This window comes from Equus przewalskii, chromosome X, assembly GCF_037783145.1.
Source record: "Equus przewalskii isolate Varuska chromosome X, EquPr2, whole genome shotgun sequence".
Lineage (NCBI taxonomy): Eukaryota > Metazoa > Chordata > Mammalia > Perissodactyla > Equidae > Equus > Equus przewalskii.
The window spans coordinates 49,683,917-49,703,256 of record NC_091863.1 but is presented as its reverse complement, the minus strand read 5'-3'; the positions used below and the strand labels follow the sequence as shown (position 1 = coordinate 49,703,256).

The window sequence follows — 19,340 nt, the reverse complement described above, 5'->3', positions numbered from 1 at the left end:
CATAAGCAAAAGCAATCCTACAAAATGATACTCACTGGAGCAGTACTTGATATTGTGAAAAATTACAAACCAAAAGTCCACAATGGGAAATGGAAAAATCAACTATGGTATCTCCATGTTATGGAAAATTAAGTAATAGTTTAAAAATAATTAAGTAAAATTATCTGTGCTGGATAGACAAAATAAAGACATATTGCTGTGTAAAAGACAAAATGGAAAATGATATTTTCAGTATGATCTTAGTCATATACTACTAATGCATAAAATGATAATATACATTTTTACAGGTATACATGCATTTAAAAACGCATGAGTAAAAGTCTGAAACGATATACACTAAACTATTAACAGTGGTTTCCTCTGGGGAAGGGACTAGAATTGTGGGTGATGGTGTAGGAAACTTTACCTTTATCCTTAATGCCTGAATTTTTGTAAAAGTGTATTTCTACAGTCCTTTGTAATTAAAACAATAAAATTTAAACATAAAATTTGCTGAGTTTCATTGATACATTTAAGACTCAAAAGTAAAGCTATTACTCAAAAATAAACTTGTGTTAAATAAACTTTATTAGAGTTAAAGTCAATTTTTAAGTTGATTGCAACTGTGGTAGGCAGAATTGTAAGTTGGCTCCCAGATTTATGCACCCCCTGGTGTAAATGTCCAGTATAATCCCCTTTTCTTGATTGTGGACAGGTCCAGTGAATATGATGTATGCCCTTCCCATGATTAGTTTATATCATATGGCAAAAGTGAAGGGATATTTTCAGATATCTCTAAAGTCCCTAATCAGTTGACTTTGAGTTAATTAAAAGAGAGACACTCTGGGTGGGCCTTACCTAATCAGGTGTTCTTTAAAATAGGATCTAGAGGTCAGAGACTTAAAGGATCAAAGACATTCCTTCCTGCTGGTTTTGAAGAAGCAATCTTCCATGAGTTCTACAGGTGCAAAGAAATTAACTCTGCTAACAATCACATAAGCTTAGAAGAGGGTGCTGAGCCTCAGAAGAGACCACAGCCCCAGCAGACAGCTTGATTGCAGCCTTGTGAGACCTTAAGCAGAGCACTCTGCTAAGCTATGGCCAGATTCCTGACCCATGGAAACTGTAAGATAATACATGTGTGCTGTTTTAAGCTGCTAAATTTGTGCTAATTACTTACACAGCAATAGAAAACTAATACAGAGCTCTACAGTTATTTATGTGTTTACCTACCCACTAAATTGTAAATGTGGAGTTTATATTTAGAATGGGGCAGTGTCTTATTTATCTTTTATCCATGGCATTTAGTATTGTTCTGATACATATTACGCACTCAGTAAATGTTTGCTGAATGAATATTTGTTCTTATGTACTAAGTTAAGTAGTTTAAAACTAAAGTTTGTATATGTTCTGATCTACTTAACTTCTTCAATACAGAAGATTTTTAGGAAATTAATAAAGTAGAAGCACTTTCTAATCTACAACTACTATTTAGAGACAGCATTTGGGTTCTGTCAAGCATGTTAGACTAGGATTTAGGAGACATATTCTAGTCCCAGACCTGCAATAAATAACTATGTTACCAAGGAAATGACTTCTTCAGCTCTGTGACTTCTTTGGGCCTCAGCTTACTCATTTATAATAGAAAAAGGCCAGGCTGGAAGATCTTAACTCCCTAACAATCCATAGATCCTAAGCAGGTTAACCCCTTTAAGGTTCAGGTCTCTCAGTAAACAAAAAGAGGTCAGAAAAACTTCCCTGCCTTCCTTAGGTGTTGTGAGGTTGAAATAAAACTAGATGATGAATATGAAAATTATATAAATTATAAATTACATAAAAAGGGTAAGTATTATTGTAACAATCTTACAGATCCAGAAAACCTATTCATGAGGTGACAGAAAGGTGAAGACAGTATTTTTAAACATACATACCTACAATGAAGGAAAATGCCAAGCATATTCAGGACACTCTACTGAATAATTCCTGAAATAATTTGTATCCATAAACTTTATATATTAAATCATCAAAAGACATTGAAAAAACTGTTTCCACTTATTCAAATTTGAACTCAAGCTTTCAAACACAGGCTCATGCTGTCAAATTAGAATTTTGATTGTATTGGATTATTATTATAATTTAAATAATGAAAAATATACCTTATAAATTTAAGAGTTAAAGCTTTTGATACTCACTGCTTAGCAATCAGGCCTTCTTGCCTAAAAACTTCTTTTCGGGAGAGTCACGACTGAATGATAGGACAGAAAACATGATTCAGAAGAGAGCAAGTGTTGAAAATACCTGTATTTTGTAAAAAAAAAAAATGTTTACCTCAGAGAATGAAGAACATCTAGAAATATCAAACAAGTTATCTGTAAACTTGGAATATTTTTATAAGTAGGTTAAAAGCAGTTATTCTATTATTTTAAAAAATATTTCAGTTATTATGATCACATTGAACAAATTTGTCATATTTTGGTATACAAAACACCCCACTCTTATACTAAGAATTTTACTATGCACTGATACTGATATTTTTGAAGATTTCAACCACTGTTGACTTAAGTTTCCTAAGAGACTTCTAATTTTACTATTTTTATTGTGGAAAAATATATACAACAAAAATTACTATTTTAATTGTTTTTTTTCTAATACAGTTTTTTTTTCTGGGAAAGATTCACCCTGAGCTAACATCTGCTGCAAATCTTCCTCTTTTTTTTCTCTCTCTTTCTCCCCAAAGCCGTAGTACATAGCTGTATATCCTACTTGTAAGTCCTTCTAGTTCTTCAATGTAAGCCGCTGCCACAGCATGGCTACTGACTGATGAGTGCTGTGGTTCTGCACCCAGGAACTGAACCTGGGCCACTGAGGCAGAGTGTGCTGAACTTTAACCACTAGGAAATCAGGATTGGCTCTCATTTTAATCATTTTTAAGAGTACAGTTCAGTCACATTAAGTACATTCACATTATTGTGAAACTATCAACACTATTCATTTCCAGAAACTTTTCACCATTCCATACTGAAACTCTGTGTCCATTAAACAATAACTCTCCATTCATCTCTTCCTCAACCCTTGGTAACCACCATTCTACTTCTGTCCCTATGAATTTGACTCCTCTGTGTACCTCATATAAGTAGAATCATACAATATCTGTCTTTTTGGGTCTGGCTGATTTCACTTAGCTTATTTTCTTCAAAGTTCATCCATATTGTAACATGTATCAGAATTTCATTCTTTGTTTTAAAAAGTGATATATTTTTAAATAAGAATTGTATATATTTAAGGTGTACAACATGATTATTTGATATACATATCCACAGTGAAATGATTACTACAGTCTAATATATCTCACATAGTTACCATTTTTTGTGATGAGATCATCTGGAATCTACTCTCTTAGCATATTTCCAGTATTCAACATAGTATTATTAAATATAATCATCATTTCTGTACATTAGTTCACTAGACTTAATGATCCTACATAACCACAACTTTGCACCCTTTGACCAACATCTTTCCAGTTCCCCTACCTCCTCCCAGTCTGTAGTAACCACCAGTCTAATATTTGCTTCCATGAGTTCAACTTTTTAATTTTTTTTATAGATTCTACATGTAAGTGAGATCATATAGTACCTGACTTTCTCTGTCTGCCTTATTTCACTTAGCATAACATCCTCCAGGATCATCCAGGTTGTTGCAAATGACAGGATTTCCTTCTTTCTCATGGCTGAATAGTATTCCATTGTATATATATATACACCAAATCTTCTTTATCCATTCATCTGTCAACAGACACTTGAGTTGTTTCCATATCCTGGCTATTGTGAATAAGCTGCAATAAACATGAAAGTGCAGATATCTCTTCAAGATACTAATTTGATTTCATTTGGATACATACACAGCAGTGGGATTGATGGATCATAAGATAATTTTACTTTTAATTTTTTTAATTGAGATATAAGTGACATACCCCACTGTGTAAGTTTAAGTGTACAGAATAACGACTTGATCTACATATATTGAGAAATGATTACCACAATAAGTTAACATCCATCACCTAATTTAGTTACCAAAAAGATGTTTTTCCCTTGTGATGAGAACTTTTAGGATTTAGTTGTAGCAACTTTCAAATATCCATACAGCAGTGTTAACTATAGTCATGTTGTTTTTTTCTCAAGGTTGCTTTGGCTTTTTGTAGTCTTTTGTGGCTCCACATAAATTTTAGGATTTTTAAAAATATTTCTGTCAAAAATCCCATTGGAATTTAGTAGAGATTGCATTGATTCATAGATTATTTTTAATAGTATGGGCATTTAAACAATATTAATTCTTCTGATCCATGAACACAGGATATCTTTCCACTTGTTTGTGTCTTCTTCAATTTCCTTCATCAATGTTTTATAGTTTTCAGGGTACAGATCTTTCATTTCCTTGGTTAAACTGATTCCTATTTTATTGTTTTTATGCTATTGTAAATGGAATTGTTTTCATAATTTCTTTTTCAAATAGTTTGTTGTTAATGTATAGAAATATAACTGAACTTTGCATGTTGATTTTGTATCCTGCAACTTTACTGAACAAGTTTATTGTAGCAGTTTTTTGGGAGGAGTATTTGGGGATTTTTATCTATGAGATCATGTCATCTACAAAGAGAGACAATTTTACTTCGATTTGGATTTGGATGACTTTTAGTTATTTTTCTCACCTAATTGCTCTGGTTAAAATTCCACTACTACACTGAATAGAAGTTGTGAGAGTGGGGATTCTTGTCTTGTTCCTGGTGTTAGAGGAAAAGTTTTCAGCTTTACACTATTGAGTATGATGTTAGTTGTGGGCTAGTCATATATGACCCTTATTATGTTGAAGTACGTTCCCTTTATACCCACTTTGTTGAGAGCTTTTATCATAAATGGATGTTGAATTTTGTCAAATGCTTTTTCTGAATTGATTGAGTTGATCATCTGATTTTTATCCTTCATTCTTATCATGTGGTATATCACATTTACTGATTTGTGTATGTTGAGCCATCCTTGCATCCCAGGGATAAATCCCACCATTGATCATGATGTATGATGTTATTAATGTACTATTGTATTCGGTTTGCTAGTCTTTTGTTGAGGATTTTTGCACCAATGTTTATAAGAGTTTTGGCCTGTAATTTTCTTTTCCTGTAGTGTCTTTGTTTGGCTTTGGTATGAGAATAATTCTGACCTTTAAAATGAGTTTGGAAGTCTTCCCTCCTCTTCAATTTTTGGAAGAGTTTAAGAAGTACTTTTATTGGTGTTAATTCCCCTTTAAATGTTTGGTAGAATTCAAGAGTAAAGTCATCATCTGCTGGGATTTTATTTATTGGGAGATTTTTGATTGCTGATTAAATCTCCTTACTCTTTATTGGTCTGTTCAGAGTTTCTATTTTTCTATAATTAATTCTTGAAAAATAGGTTGTATATTTCTAGGAGCATATCATTTTTTATATGTTATCCAATTTGTTGGCATATACACATTCATAGTAGTTTCGTATGATCCCTTGTAATTCTTTAGTATCAGATATAATGTCTGTTTTCATTTCTAATTTTATTTATCTGAGTCTTCTCTCTTTTTTCTTAGTCTAACTTTATAAAGCTTTGCCAATTTTATCTTTTCAAAACCCGACCCTTATTTTCATTGATTTTTCTAGTTTCTATTTCATGTATTTCTGCTCTGATCTTTATAATTGCCTTTTTTTCTGCCAACTTTAAGTTTAGTTTTTCTGGTCCTTGGGGTTTAAAGTTAGGTTGTTCATTTGAGATGGTTCTTTTTCATCATATAGGCATTTATTGCTATAAACTTACTCTCAAAACTGCTTCTAACACATCACATAAGTTTTGGCATATTGGGTTTCCACTTTCATTTGTCTCAAGATAATTTTTTATTTTTCTTTTGATCTCTTCTGGGGCATATCCCAAGTGCACTTGAGAAGAATGCATATTCTACTACTGTTGGATGGAATGATCTGTATATATCTTTTAGGTCTATTCTATATTGAATGAATCTTCTACATTGAATAAATGTTCTATATTGAATCTTCATTATTTCTTTAAATAAGATTTTTGCCCCTTTTCTCTTTCTCTGCTCCTTCTGGGACTCCTATAATGCATATATTGTTTCTGTTTATGATATCTCATAAGTCCCATAGGTTTTCTTCATTCTTTGTTGTTCAAATCTGCTGTTTCCTTATTGATTTTCTGTCTAGATGATAAATCCATTGTTGAAGTTGGATCCTCCACTATTATTGTATTGCTATTTCTCCCTTCAGTCCTGGAACATTTCCTTTAAATATTTAGGTGCACTGATATTGGGTGCATTTATATTTACAATATTTACATCTTGTTTATGAATTAACCCCTTTATCATAAAATAGTAACATTATTTAACTCTTTTGACAGTTTTTAACTTAAAGTCTATTTTGTCTGATATAAATATAGCCACCCATGCTCTCTTTGGTCATTATTTGCATGAAATATCTTTTTCTATTTCAACCTACTTGTGTCCTTAAACAGAGTCTCTTGTGGGCAGACTATTGTTGGATCTTGTTTTCATTTCAATTAGTAACCTTGTGTATTTTGATTGGATAATTTAATCCATTTATATTTAAAGTAATTATTGATAAGTAAGGATTTACTACTGTCATTTTGTTAATCTTTTTTCCAATTGTTTTGACATTATTTTGTTTCTTCTTCACTAGCTGTGTTCCTCTTTGATTTACTTTTTGGAATGGTACCTTTCTCTTTATGTTATGTTTATCTTTTCCAGGTCGTTTGAAATTTGTGGTTAAAATGAGGCTAACATAAAACATGTTATAGTTATAACGTTCTATTTTAAGATGATAGATAACAGCTTAAAATCAACTACATACAAAACTCTACACTTTAACTTCCCCTCCTCTCATATTTTGTTATTGTTGTCACAATTTACATCTTTCATATACGTTATATACATTAAAAAACATTGTAGCTATAGTTATTTTTAATACTTTTGGGTTTTAACTTTTATACCAGAGTAAAAGGTGATTTACTCACCACCATTACAGTATTAGAGTATTCTGAATTTGACTATATCCTTACCTTGACAGCGAGTTTTATACTTTCACATGTTTTCATGTTGTTAGCATCCTTTCATTTCAACTTGAATAACTCTCTTTAGTATTTCTTGTAAGGCAGGTCTAGTGGTGATGAAATTACACATTTTTTCTTTGTCTGGGAAAGTTATTCTCTCTCTTTCATTTCTGAACGCAGTCTTGGCAGCTGTAGTTTCTTGGTTGGCAGTTTTTTTTTCTTTTGGCACTTTGAATATATCATCTGTCTCTGCTGGCCTGCAAGATTTCTGTTGAAAAATCTCATGATAATCTTATCGGGGTTCCTTTGTTTATGACAAGTTGCTTTACTCTTGCTGTTTTCAAAATTCTCCCCTTGCTTTTGCCTATTGAGAAATTGATTATATTTCTTGGTTAATATCTCTTTGTATTTCATCTATTTGGAGTTCTTTGGGCCTTATGAATCTGGATGTTCATTTCCATTTCCAGATTAGGGAAGTTTTCTGTCATTATTTCTTTAAATAAGTTTTCTTCCCTGTTTCTCTTTCTCTGCTCCTTCTGGGACTCCCATAATGCATATACTCTTTCTGTTTATGGTATCTCATAAGTCCCACAGGCTTTCTTTATTCTTTTTTCTTTTTGTTCTTCTAACTGGGTAATTTCAAATGATCTGTCTTTGAGCTCACTGATTCTTCCTTCTGCTTGATCAAGCTTTCTGCTGAAGCTGTGTAAAAATTTTTCAGTTCCATCATTGTGTTTTTCAGCTCCAGAAATTTCTGTTTTATTCTTTTCTATGGTTCCTCTTTGTTAAACTTCACATTTTGTTCATGTATTGTTCTCGTGATTTCATTTAGTCATCTATCTGTATTTTTCTGAGGCTCACTGGGCTTCTTTAAGAGGATTATTTTGAATTTTTTGTCAGGCAGTTAGTAGATCTCCATTTCTATAGGGTTGGTTATTCTTGTTTTATTGATCAGTTTTGGTGGTGTTGTGTTTCTTTAATTATTTATGATCCATATGGCTTTGTGTTAGTGTCAGAATATTTCAAGATGTAGGCACCTCTCCTAGTCTTTACCGACTCACTTTGGCAGGTAAAGGCCTTCACCAGTCACCCTGACCAGATTCTGGGTGGGCCACCTTGTGGTGTCTGTAGGTGGGCTTGATGCTGGAATCCTTGGCCTGGCCAGTCTTGTGTTTGGGTCAGTAGGTGGTCAGATCTAGTGCCTGAGTCTGCAGAGGTGATCCTGGAGCCTGGGTCCATGAAGTTGGTCCTATCACCTGAGCCCACTGGCAGGCCTGGTGCTTGAGTTTGTGGTGTTGGGCCTGGGACCTGGGTCTGCCTGGGTGGGCCTGAATCCTTGATCCATGGGAATTGACTAGGCACCAGGGACCACTGGAGTGGGCCTGGAAACTGAGTCTGTGGGGACAGGACTAGTGCCTTTGTTCACAGGGGTGGGCCTGGAGCCTGGGTCCACAGGGGCTGGCCTGGTGCCAGGGTCCACTGGGGACAGGCTTGGTGCTTGCACCCACAAAGGCAGGCCTAGTGTGGAACTGTGGTGTTGAGCCTGAAGCCTAGGACCCGAGGGGGTGCTTAGATCCTGGGCCAGCCTGATGCTGAAGTGGGCCTTGAGTTTCAGTCCATGGCAGCAGTCCTGAATCATGGTTCCATAGTGGCAGGCCTGGTGTTGGGGTCTACTGGGGCAAGCCTGGGCTCTGGGTCTACTGGAGCGGGCATGGAACCTTGTTCTACTGGAAGCTGGGTCCACAGGGGCAAGTATGGCAATGGTGTGAGCCAGGAGGTTGGGGATGCAGGGGCTGTCCTGGAGAGTCTGTGCACTGGCCTTGCACCTGGTGCCACAGGGGCTGGCCTAGTGCTGGTGTGGGGATGAAGCCTAGGACTTCAGGGGCTGGTCTGGAGCCTTGGGCCACAAATGCCAGCCTGAAGCCTGGTGTCATGGAGGCTGAACTGACATTAGGTCAGACGACCAGGTGCCTGAGTCTACAGGGGCCAGCCTGGGGACTGGGTCCATGGGAGTTGGCCTGGCATTGGTGCAGGCCTGAATATTGGGACTGTAGAGGCCAGTATGGAGCTTGAGGCTATGGGGATTTTCCTGTCCCTGAGTCAGGCCAGGAGTCTGGGAATATGGGTACCAGCCTGCAGCTTGTGGCAAGTCAGGAGCCTGGGGCCCTGGGAGCCAGCCTAGAGCCTAGGTTCATGGGAGCTGCCCTGGAGTCTCGGTCTGCAGGAGATGGCCTGTAGGTTGAGTCCACAGGGGCAGACCTGGTATTGATGCAAGCTAGTAGCCTGGGACAGCAGGGACTGACATGATCCTAGGGTGGGCCTGGAGGCTGGGTCCATGGGTGCCTGTGGCTGCAGGGCCAGCATGGCACTGCAATTCACTGGGTTGGGCTTGGTGCTAGGTTCTGCAGTGAAGTCAAATGCTCACTTCACTCTCATTCCCCTGTGGGGAGTGCATCTCTCTTTCCATTGGGCTGCCTGGACTTGGTGAAGGGGTGTGGGGGTAATATGAAACCATCCTTTCTATCCTCTTCAATGCAGATTTTCTTATTTCTGTGCTCCATCCAGGTGCTGTAATCTCTCATGTGGAATCCTTAGTTCTTGTGAAGGTATTTTTGTACATGGATCATTGTTCAAATCAATGTTTCTGTCAGAAGAAGAGCACTGGAAACTTCTATACCACCCTCTTGCTGACATCATTCTGTGATTTCCTTCCTTTTTAGTGCTGAACAAAATTCCATTGAATGTATATATCATATTTTATTTATCCATACTTCCACCAATGGACAGTTGGATTGTATCCATCTTTTGGCTATTGTGGATGGTGCTGCTATGAACATTGATAGACAAGTATCTGTTTGAGCCCTTGCTTTCAATTCTTTTGAGTATATACCTAGGAGTAGAATTGTGGAATCATACAGTAATTCTATATTTAATGTTTTGGGAGAACTGCCATATCATTTTCCATAATGTACCATTTTTCATCCCCACCAGCAATGCACAAGGGTTTTAATTTATCCACATTCTCATCAATATGTGTTATTTTCTTTTTTTCTGTTCTTTTTATTTTTTGATAATAGCCATCCTAATGGGTATGAAGTGATATCTCATTGTGGTTTTGATTTGTGTCTCCCTAATAATTAGTGACATTGAACATATTTTCATGTATTGCTTGGCCATTTGAATATCTTCTTTGGATAAATGTCTATTCAAGTCCTTTGCCCATTTTTGAATTGGGTTATTTACTTACTGTGTTGTTGAGTTGTAGGAGTTCTCTATGAATTCTGAATATTAATCTCTTATCAGATATGTGATTTGCAATTATTTTCTCCCATTCTATGGGTTGTCTTTTTATTCTGTTGATAGTGTCTGTTGATGAATGAAAGTTTTTATTTTGATGAAGTCCAATTTGTCAATTTTTACTTTTATTGCTTGTGCTTTTGGTGTCATATCTAAGAAATTATTGCTAAGTCCAAATTTCCACTATGTTTTCTTCTAAGAGTTTTATAGTTTTAGGTCTTTCACTTAGGTTTTTCATCCATTTTTAGTTAATTTTTGTACATGGTATTAGGTGAGGGTCTAATTGTATTCTTTTCTTTGTGGATATCCAGCACCATTTATTGAAAACACTGTCCTTTCCCCATTGAATGATCTTGGCACCCTTATTGATAATCATTTGACCATATATGTAAGGGTTTATTTCTGGGCTTTCTATTCTAGTCTGTTGGTCTATATGTGTGTGTCCAAAGAGATTTTAAATGATAAGGAATTATTTGTACTCTAATTAGAAAGTCATGAGAAGTAACAAACAAAGGATTGCGCCTATCCTTACATTTTAAGTACTTAATAAATAACTGAGAATTAAAAGTGAAAAATTATGAATCCCCAATGGAGTTGTTTACTCTTTTGCAGGAACACAGAAAGTTACACACTCGAGGAGTCTTGCCACTTTCCATTTTGATTCTTCTGTTAAATCATCCCATTTCCTCCCTGCAAATCTCCTGAGTTCACCTTAGCGAAGGTATCCTTCCTTCCATCTCTACCTTCAGCACTCTTGTAAAATGCCACATCCTCTTCCAGAAAATAAAACTGAATAGTGAGTTCACATCCACTCTAAGCAACAGTCAATACCTTTACAGGAAATAACTAGAACTTTTTTAAAGGACGCAAAAGCTAAACAATCTATCAGCTTTCCTTTCTAACACCTTTACTCTTCTGCTCTTTCAAGCTAGAAACCTTGGAGTCTTGTTTTATAAGCTGAGTTGTTTTATTGATTTTGTAAAAATGATACTTATTAATTATAGAAATTCAAACAATAAAGTACAAGAAACTGAAGGAATCACTCTATATCCAACCACCCAGAAATACTATCATTGCAGGAATCTCTCTATGTATATATGTAAATAGTGTCAATGGAAGATGGATGGATTGATGGATAAATAGATAAGCATGTAAAATAATTCTATTTAAGGGGATTGTTTTATGTATTTTCCTTAAAAGTATCATGTCTTAATTTCAGACATTATTAATTAATCCCTGGCTTGAATGATAAGGATATTAACATTCTTACATTTACTACTACTGCCCTTCACCCATCTCCTGATTTTGGTTACCTATATTACTATTTTTAGGTTTCCAAGTTTTACAAGATTTTCATTCATTTCTTTAAACAGTAATTTTCACATTTGTTTAGTTAATTTAAAAATGTTCAATGCTCATATTCAGTCATTTATATATTAGTTCTCAAATCCTTAGTTTACTTCTATGCATACCATATTTGGCTTGATTTCACCTTGAAGTAGTTTTTTCTAGAATTTCTCAAAGATATTATGCTCCATGAATTTGTGCATGCTGAGAGAGTTTGCTTATTGTCTTTAAACTCAAAGAAATACGTGACTAGGTAAAAAAGTAGGCCAGTTTTTACATATGTATATATCCATGAAATCAAAACAAAAACCAAGATGATGAACATATTAATTATTACCATCTTCATTACACCCCTTTGTAATTTTTCCCTACCGCTACCTCTGTCCTCAGGAAACAGCTGCTCTGTTTTCAGTCACTATAAAGTAGATTAAGTTTTCTAGAATTTTATAAAAATAGATTTATACACTATGTGCACTTCTTTGCTTTCTTTTGCTCAGAATAATTATTTGTAGATTCATCCATGTTGTTGCATGCACTGGTAATTCATCCTATTTCTACAAAAAATTAATATCTTTGTTAATATACAATCCACATACCAGACAATTCACCCATTTAAAGTGTAAAATTCTATGTTGTTTAGAAAGAAAGATATCCCATCCCCATTAGCAGTTAGTACCCATTCTCCCACTGCTGCACCTACTTCACTCTAGGCAACTACAAATTATTTTCTGTTTCTATAGATTTGCTTATTCTGGACATTTCTTAAAAATTGAATCACATAATATGTAGTCTTTTGTGACTGGCTACTTTCACTCAGCATAAAGTTTTAAGGTTCATCCATGTTGTAGTATGTACCAGTACTGGATTCGTTTTTATTGCCAAACATTTTTTCATTGTTTGGGTGTACCATATTTTATTTATCAATTTATTAACCAATGAACATTTGGATTGTTTCTACTTCATGACTATTATAAACAATGCTCCTATGAACATGTGTATACAATGTTTTTGAACAACTGATTTTAATTTTGCGTCTATACTTATGAAGGGAAGTACTGGATCATATAGTAATTCTATGTTTAGTTCTTTGTGGAACTGCCAAATTGTTTTCCACAGCGGTTGATCTGTTTTACATTCCCAGAAGCAATGGATGAGGTTTCTAATTTCTCCAAATTCTTGCCAACATGTTGTTTTTTCAAATTATAGCTCTCCTAGCAGTCAAAAAGTGGTATTTCATTGTGGTTTTGTTTTCATTTCCCTAATGGCTAATGATGTTAAGCATCTTTTCATATGCTTGTTGGTCAATTGTATGCCTTTTTTCAAGAAATGTCTATTCTAATTTTTTCCTATAATTTAATTGGGTTGTTTGTCTTTTTGTTGTTAAGTTGTAAGAGTATTTTATATATTCTGGATAGCAGACCCTTTTAAGACATATGATTTGCAAATACAGGCATACCTAGTTTTATTGTGCTCTATTGCACTTCACAGATATTGCATTTTTTAAAAATTGAAGGCTTGTGACAACTCTATGTTGAACAAGTCTATTGGCACCATTTTTTCAACAACATTTGCAGTTTTTAGCAATAATTTTTTTTTTCTTTTTGCTGAAGATTAACCCTGAGCTAACATCTGTGTCAATCTCCCTCTATTTTATATGTGGGTCACCATCACAGCACGTCTGATGAGAGGTGTAGGTCTGTGCCCAAGATCCAAACCCACGAACTAGGCTGTCAAAGCAAAGTGCACTGAACTTAACCTCTAGACCACAGGGCCAGCCTCGGCAATAAAGTATTTTTAAATTGAGGTATGTACATTTTTTTTTAGACATAATACTATTGCACACTTAATACACTACAATATAGTATAAACATAACTTTTATATGTACTGGGAAACCCCAAAAGTTGTGTGACTCTCTTTATTGTGATATTTGCTTTATTGTGGAGGTCTGGAACCAAACCCACAATATCTCCAAGGTATGCCTGTATAGGCTCTAATTCTAGGGGTTGTCCTTTCACCTTCTGATGGTATCATTGCAGCACAAACGTTTTAAATTTTGATTTAGCCCACAATATATCTATCTTTTCTTTTTTGGCAAATGCCTTTGAAGTCATAATAAGAAACTGTTGTCTGACCCAGGATCATAAAAATTTACTCCTATATTTTCTTCTAACAGTTTTATAGTTTAGCTCTTACATTTAGATTGATGATACATTTTGGGTTAATTTTTGTGTACAGTGAATAGTAGGGGCCCAATTTCAAAGTTTGTTCTCTGAATATTTTATGATTCCATTTTATCTCCTTTGTGGGTTTGCCAGCTAAAAGTTTGTTTTCTCTATGTGTCTGTATTTGTTTAGAGATTGATTTAGGGCTTGTTTAATACATCTTTAACTTAATACAGTCTACATTCAAGTAATATTATATCAATACACACATAGTATAAGACCTTACAAAACTATACATTTGTTTCTCCCTTCCAAGCCTTTGTGCTACTCTTGTCATATTTAGTTTTATATACGTCATAAACTATGGAAAATATTATTGTCGTTTATGCTTAAAACAGACAATTATCTTTTACAGAGGCTTAAATAAAAATAAAATAAAACTTATATTTATGCACTTAGTTAGAATTTCTGGTGCTGTTTATTCTTTTCTGTAGGTCCAGGTTCTGTCTGCTATCATTTTGCTTATTCTTGAAGGAATGCCTTCAATATTTCTTATAGCATGGGTCTGCTACTTATAAATTATTTTAGTTTATATATATCTGAAAAAAATAGTCACCTTCAATTTTGAAAGATTTTTTGCTGGGTACAAAGTTCTAGGTTGATAGTTTGACTCCTCTAGTATTTTAAAGATGTTTGCCAATATTTTCTTGCTCACATTGTTTTTGATGAGCAGTCTGCCATCATTATTTGTTCTTTTGTATTTAATGTCTTTTTAATTGCCTGTTTTTAAGAATTTTTCTTTATTTCTAGCTTTAAGTAATTTGATTATTATGAGCTTTAGTGTAGTTTCTTTCATGCTGCCTCTGCTTGAGGTTCATAGAACATCACTGGATCCATGGCTGTATTGTTTCATCAAACTTGAAAAACTTCTGGCCATTGCTTCTTCAAATTCTTTTTTTTCCTTTCCATCCTCTCTCTCTTCCAATTTTCATTTCTTCTGGGACTCCATTTACACAAGCATTAGGTTGTCGGAAGTTGTCTTGCAGTTCATTGATACTCCATTCTTTTTTTTTTTCAGTCTTTTTACTCTCTGTTTTTCATTTTGCATTGCTATATCTTCAAGTTCATTAATAATTTCTCCTGCAATGTCTAATATGATGTTAATTTCATCCAGTGTACTTTTCATCTCAGATGTTTAAGTTTTAATCTCTAGAAGATTGATTTTAATCATTTTACAGCTTCAAAGTCAATACTCACCATGTTCAGTATATTTCTAGCTTCCTGAATATAAGTGATATAGTTATAATTGTTTTAATCTCCTTAAAAATAATACTATAATCTCTAATTATGTGTAAGTTTTAATTTTTCCCCTCATTATATATCATATTTTCCAGCCTCTTTCTAAAACTTATAATTTTTTATTGGATGCAGACACTGAATTTTACTTTGTTGGTTGTTAATATTTTTTATTCTTACAAATATTCTTCATCTTTATTAAAGAATCTTTTATTTATTTACTTGTTTTATTTTTTATTCTCTCTCTTTTTTAAGGAAGATTAGCCTTGAGCTAACATCTGCTGCCAATCCTCCTCTTTTTGCTGAGGAAGATTGACCCTGAGCTAACATCTGTGTCCATTTTCCTCTATTTTATATGTGGGACACTTGCCACAGCATGGCTTGTTAAGCAGTGCTAGGTTTGTGCCCAGCATCAGAACCAGTGAAACCTAGGCCGTCAAAGCAGAGTGCATGAACTTACCCTCTATGCCCCTGGGCTGGCCCCCAGGAATGCTTTCTTGTTACCTGGAAATGGTTATACTTTTATGTCTTAATGTTATCTTTGTTAGGAAGGACTAGAGCAGCATTTGGTCTATGGTTAATTTTTTTCATGACGAAGGCAATACCCTTTTCTACACAATGTCTTATGTGTTATAGAAGTTCCACTCTAGCTGGTGGGAGAAGGCACACTTACATGAACTGTATAAACTACAGTCATTATTCTCTCCTTTTAAGTAGTTCTTTCCCTAATCTTGCAAGGTTTCCTCTCACTCTTGTGCTGACCAGTCCTTAGCTAAATAATCAAGTGAAACCCTCTGAAGATCTCTGTATCTACAGATTCAGAGTTAACCTACTCTCTGGTCCCACGAGGAACCACAGAATCAGCGATGGCCTTTAAAGGTCATCTAATTCATCATTAATATTTTTCAAACAGAAAAAGTGAGTCTAGGAGAAATTAAGCAACTTGATTAAGTTTTTTCTTATATTCTCTGGCAGAGCTAGAACTAAGAATGGATTTCTTAAATATTAGTATAGTGTTGTTTTAATTAATTTCCACCATGTTTCCTTCAAGATATTTCTAAAATTTGTCCTTTTTCATCTCTAAATTCAAACTATTCTTTAAAGTCAGGTCTAAGGTCTACTTGAAAGGAGAATCTCACTGAATGCAGGGGAGACTTCAGAAAGAAAGACATGCTTTGTAGATGCTGAAGGATGGGTACATATTCATGCAGGCAGATAGGAGTACAAAAGAATGCTCACAAAGGAAATTATATTCACAAAAGCATTGTGGCTTGAAACTACATGGTGAATTCTGGGGAACTATAAGTACCTTGGTATGGATGGAGCAATGGCTATGATAGAGTTCAATTTTCATTTTGTAGGAAATGATTCACTAAAGCTTGAGACTAGATCAGATTTTTAATTAGATAGATCACTCTGGAGTCAGTATGAAGGAGAGATTGAAGAGGATGGAAAAGTTGGGGAGAGTGTAGATCCAGAAACTACTTAGGTGACTATGGCAATCATCCAGGCAAGAGATACCGAGGACTTAAATTAAAGGAGTAAAGGTGTATCAATGGGGAGGGTATAAAAAGAGACTGATATCTATATTAAAATATCTATATCTACCTATATGTTGAGTATTAGATTGTTAGCTCTTAGGATGAACTAAATGTGGAGGTTGGGAAGAGGAATTACCTGGAATGATTATGATTCCCAGATTTCTGACCCCTTTTGGTAATTTGATAAATAATATCATTAACTAGAAACAGAAATTTAAGAGGATGAGTAATTTTGAAAGAGAAATATTATGAGTTCAGCATTAGATATTCTAAATTTAAGAAACCAAAGGAAATTTCCAAGTTACGAAGTCAGGTAAGCAGTTAAATATGTGTGTGGACCTCATGAAGGAGATATGATCGATATATATAAATTTAGCATCTATAAGTATGTAGTTTATAGTGGAAGCTGTGGGTGTGACTGAGAACACGCCAGAGAAAAATAACTTTTAGGTGTGGATGGAGAATACAGATGTCACAATAAGACAGTTAGTGAGTCATAATAGTGATTGCTCAAAAGCTAAGCAAAAATTTTAAAGAAGAAAACAGTATAGTATAAAATATGTAGAAAAGTCAAGTCAAAGACTTGATTTTATCTGCATCCTAGCACTAAGGTAGGCACAAGGCAGACGGTTCAGCCATCTTCTAAAATAGCAAAATAAAATATGGTGCATTCTGTCTCATGCATATCACTGCTCTGAATTTAGCATACTATGAACAAAAAAACTATTGATGTTGCTGTGGCAAACCATTAAATAGCTCAATTTACTGTGGAGATACAAGGTCAATGTCAGTTTGTGAAACATTATAGCTTAGTGTTTCCTTCAGGTCAACTTATAATTACACCACTGTATGACTAAACAAATTGAGAGACAAATAATCTTTGAGAATCCTTCTAGCTTTAAATCCTGTGATTTTATCCCTTTGATATTAAGAAACTGGAAAACATGCATGAAATAAACTTTTGCCAACCTCAGAGGTGGAATGAACCATAAAGCAATCTAGTTCAATACTACACATGATACTTGAATATTCTCTACAACAGTATTGACAAGTGGGTATGAAGCCTCTGCTTGGATGACTATGGAAACTTAGTTCAGGGACATGCTTCTATAAAAAGAATCAGCTGATTTTAATACACAAGTTCTAAGTAGTTAAAATTTTTAACCTTATATTCACAAGAAAATCCACAAAAAAGTCAAGTCAAAAAATGGACAATGAAAAACCTTTAAAGCAAAAAGGTGCTCACAAAACAGAAATACAAAGAATACAGTTATCCACTGTTATTAGAGTCAACAGATGTAACAAATATTGGAATTCACATCCTAGAAATTCCTGAGAATAGAGCAATGTAAAATGGTTTTTAAAATAAATAATGCTTTAAAACATTCAAAGAGATTTTAAAAAGAAATAGAATTCATAAGGAAATAACAGGTTATTACAAAAAATAAGAGAGGTGGATTTGGAAAAGAAGCAAATATAAATACTAGAAATGAAAAATATGATCATTAAAAAATTCAAAAAAAGTTAAACAGAAGACAAGACACAGCTGAAGACAGAATTAGTGAACTGAAAGCTAGATTTAGTGAAATTAACCAGAATTAAGTAAAAACAGATTAAAAGATAAAAAATATGGAGGAAATGTTAAGAGAAAAAGAAGGATAGAATGAGAACTTCCTTCATATGCTTAAAAATATTGAATAGAGATAATTAGAGAGAGGAAGCATTGACAATTTTGCCAAACAAGACAGTCAGTAGCCCTCCAGTAAAAAATAAGCAGGTGTAAAACATTTACAAAATAAGTCAAATTCACACCTAGATGCACTGTTTTGAAACTGAAAAACATCAAATATAAAGATAAAAATATTGAGTGATGTCAGCATCATGGCAGTGTAAGGTGTTCCTCTTTTCTTTGCCCTTTTAAACAAATAATTAGACATACATAATCAAGCAAAACCGCCTCCACACCTTATACTAAGAGACCTAAGAGGTTTCTAGCCCACTTAGGCATCAAAAAAAAAAACAAAGAAGACTTCCTTTAGTAAAGGCTGCAGATTCAAGGGAGTTGGCAAGCCTACCCTACCACCACTTGCAATGATCAGAAAAATATATCTGGAGAGTACAAAACTGGGCAGATATCCATGTGTGAGAGAGAATTTGTAGCACTTCAGCCTGCCTCAGGGGAGATTCCAGCAGTACCACTGGAGTGGGAGAGATGAGTTTGGACACAGAGAAGAGGGAGAAACTCACCAAAGCTGCCCCCCCTTCCAGGGCAACACTGCAAGCGGCTAAACTTTTGGTGTTGGCAGCAGCAACCTCTCCTGTAGAAGAGGTGAAAAGTGGCTACCTCTCCCATGGAGGAGGAAGAAAATGAATGTGGTGAGTGCCTGGCTATCCCAGTTGTGCGGGTTATGGCTGGGGAAAGCTGTTTCTCTCCAGCAGCCTGCAGATTTCTGAGGAGGTACCTACATGTTTGGGAAGGAGGAGAAAAGGAAGGAAGCAGATAAGAATATCAAAGGACATTAAAGGAATGCATTTCCAGCTGTCAACTTCAGGACTACAGCCGGAAGTCCACACACAAACCTCTGGGAATACCCGACTTGAGGATCTCCCCAGTTCCTGAATG

General features: G+C 34.9%; 1 protein-coding gene across 2 annotated transcripts in view; it reads right to left on the bottom strand.

Moving 5' to 3' along the window:
• The window catches only part of ZC3H12B (zinc finger CCCH-type containing 12B), a 405,447-nt gene that overhangs the window by 166,811 nt on the left and 219,296 nt on the right, over positions 1-19,340 (bottom strand). For both annotated transcript variants that reach the window (XM_070604140.1, XM_070604141.1), the window contains exons 2-3: positions 3,613-3,811; positions 2,172-2,277 (exon numbers count right to left, since the gene is read on the bottom strand). The gene's annotated coding sequence lies outside the window, so the exon portion shown is untranslated. The remainder of the gene's footprint in view (positions 1-2,171; positions 2,278-3,612; positions 3,812-19,340) is intronic.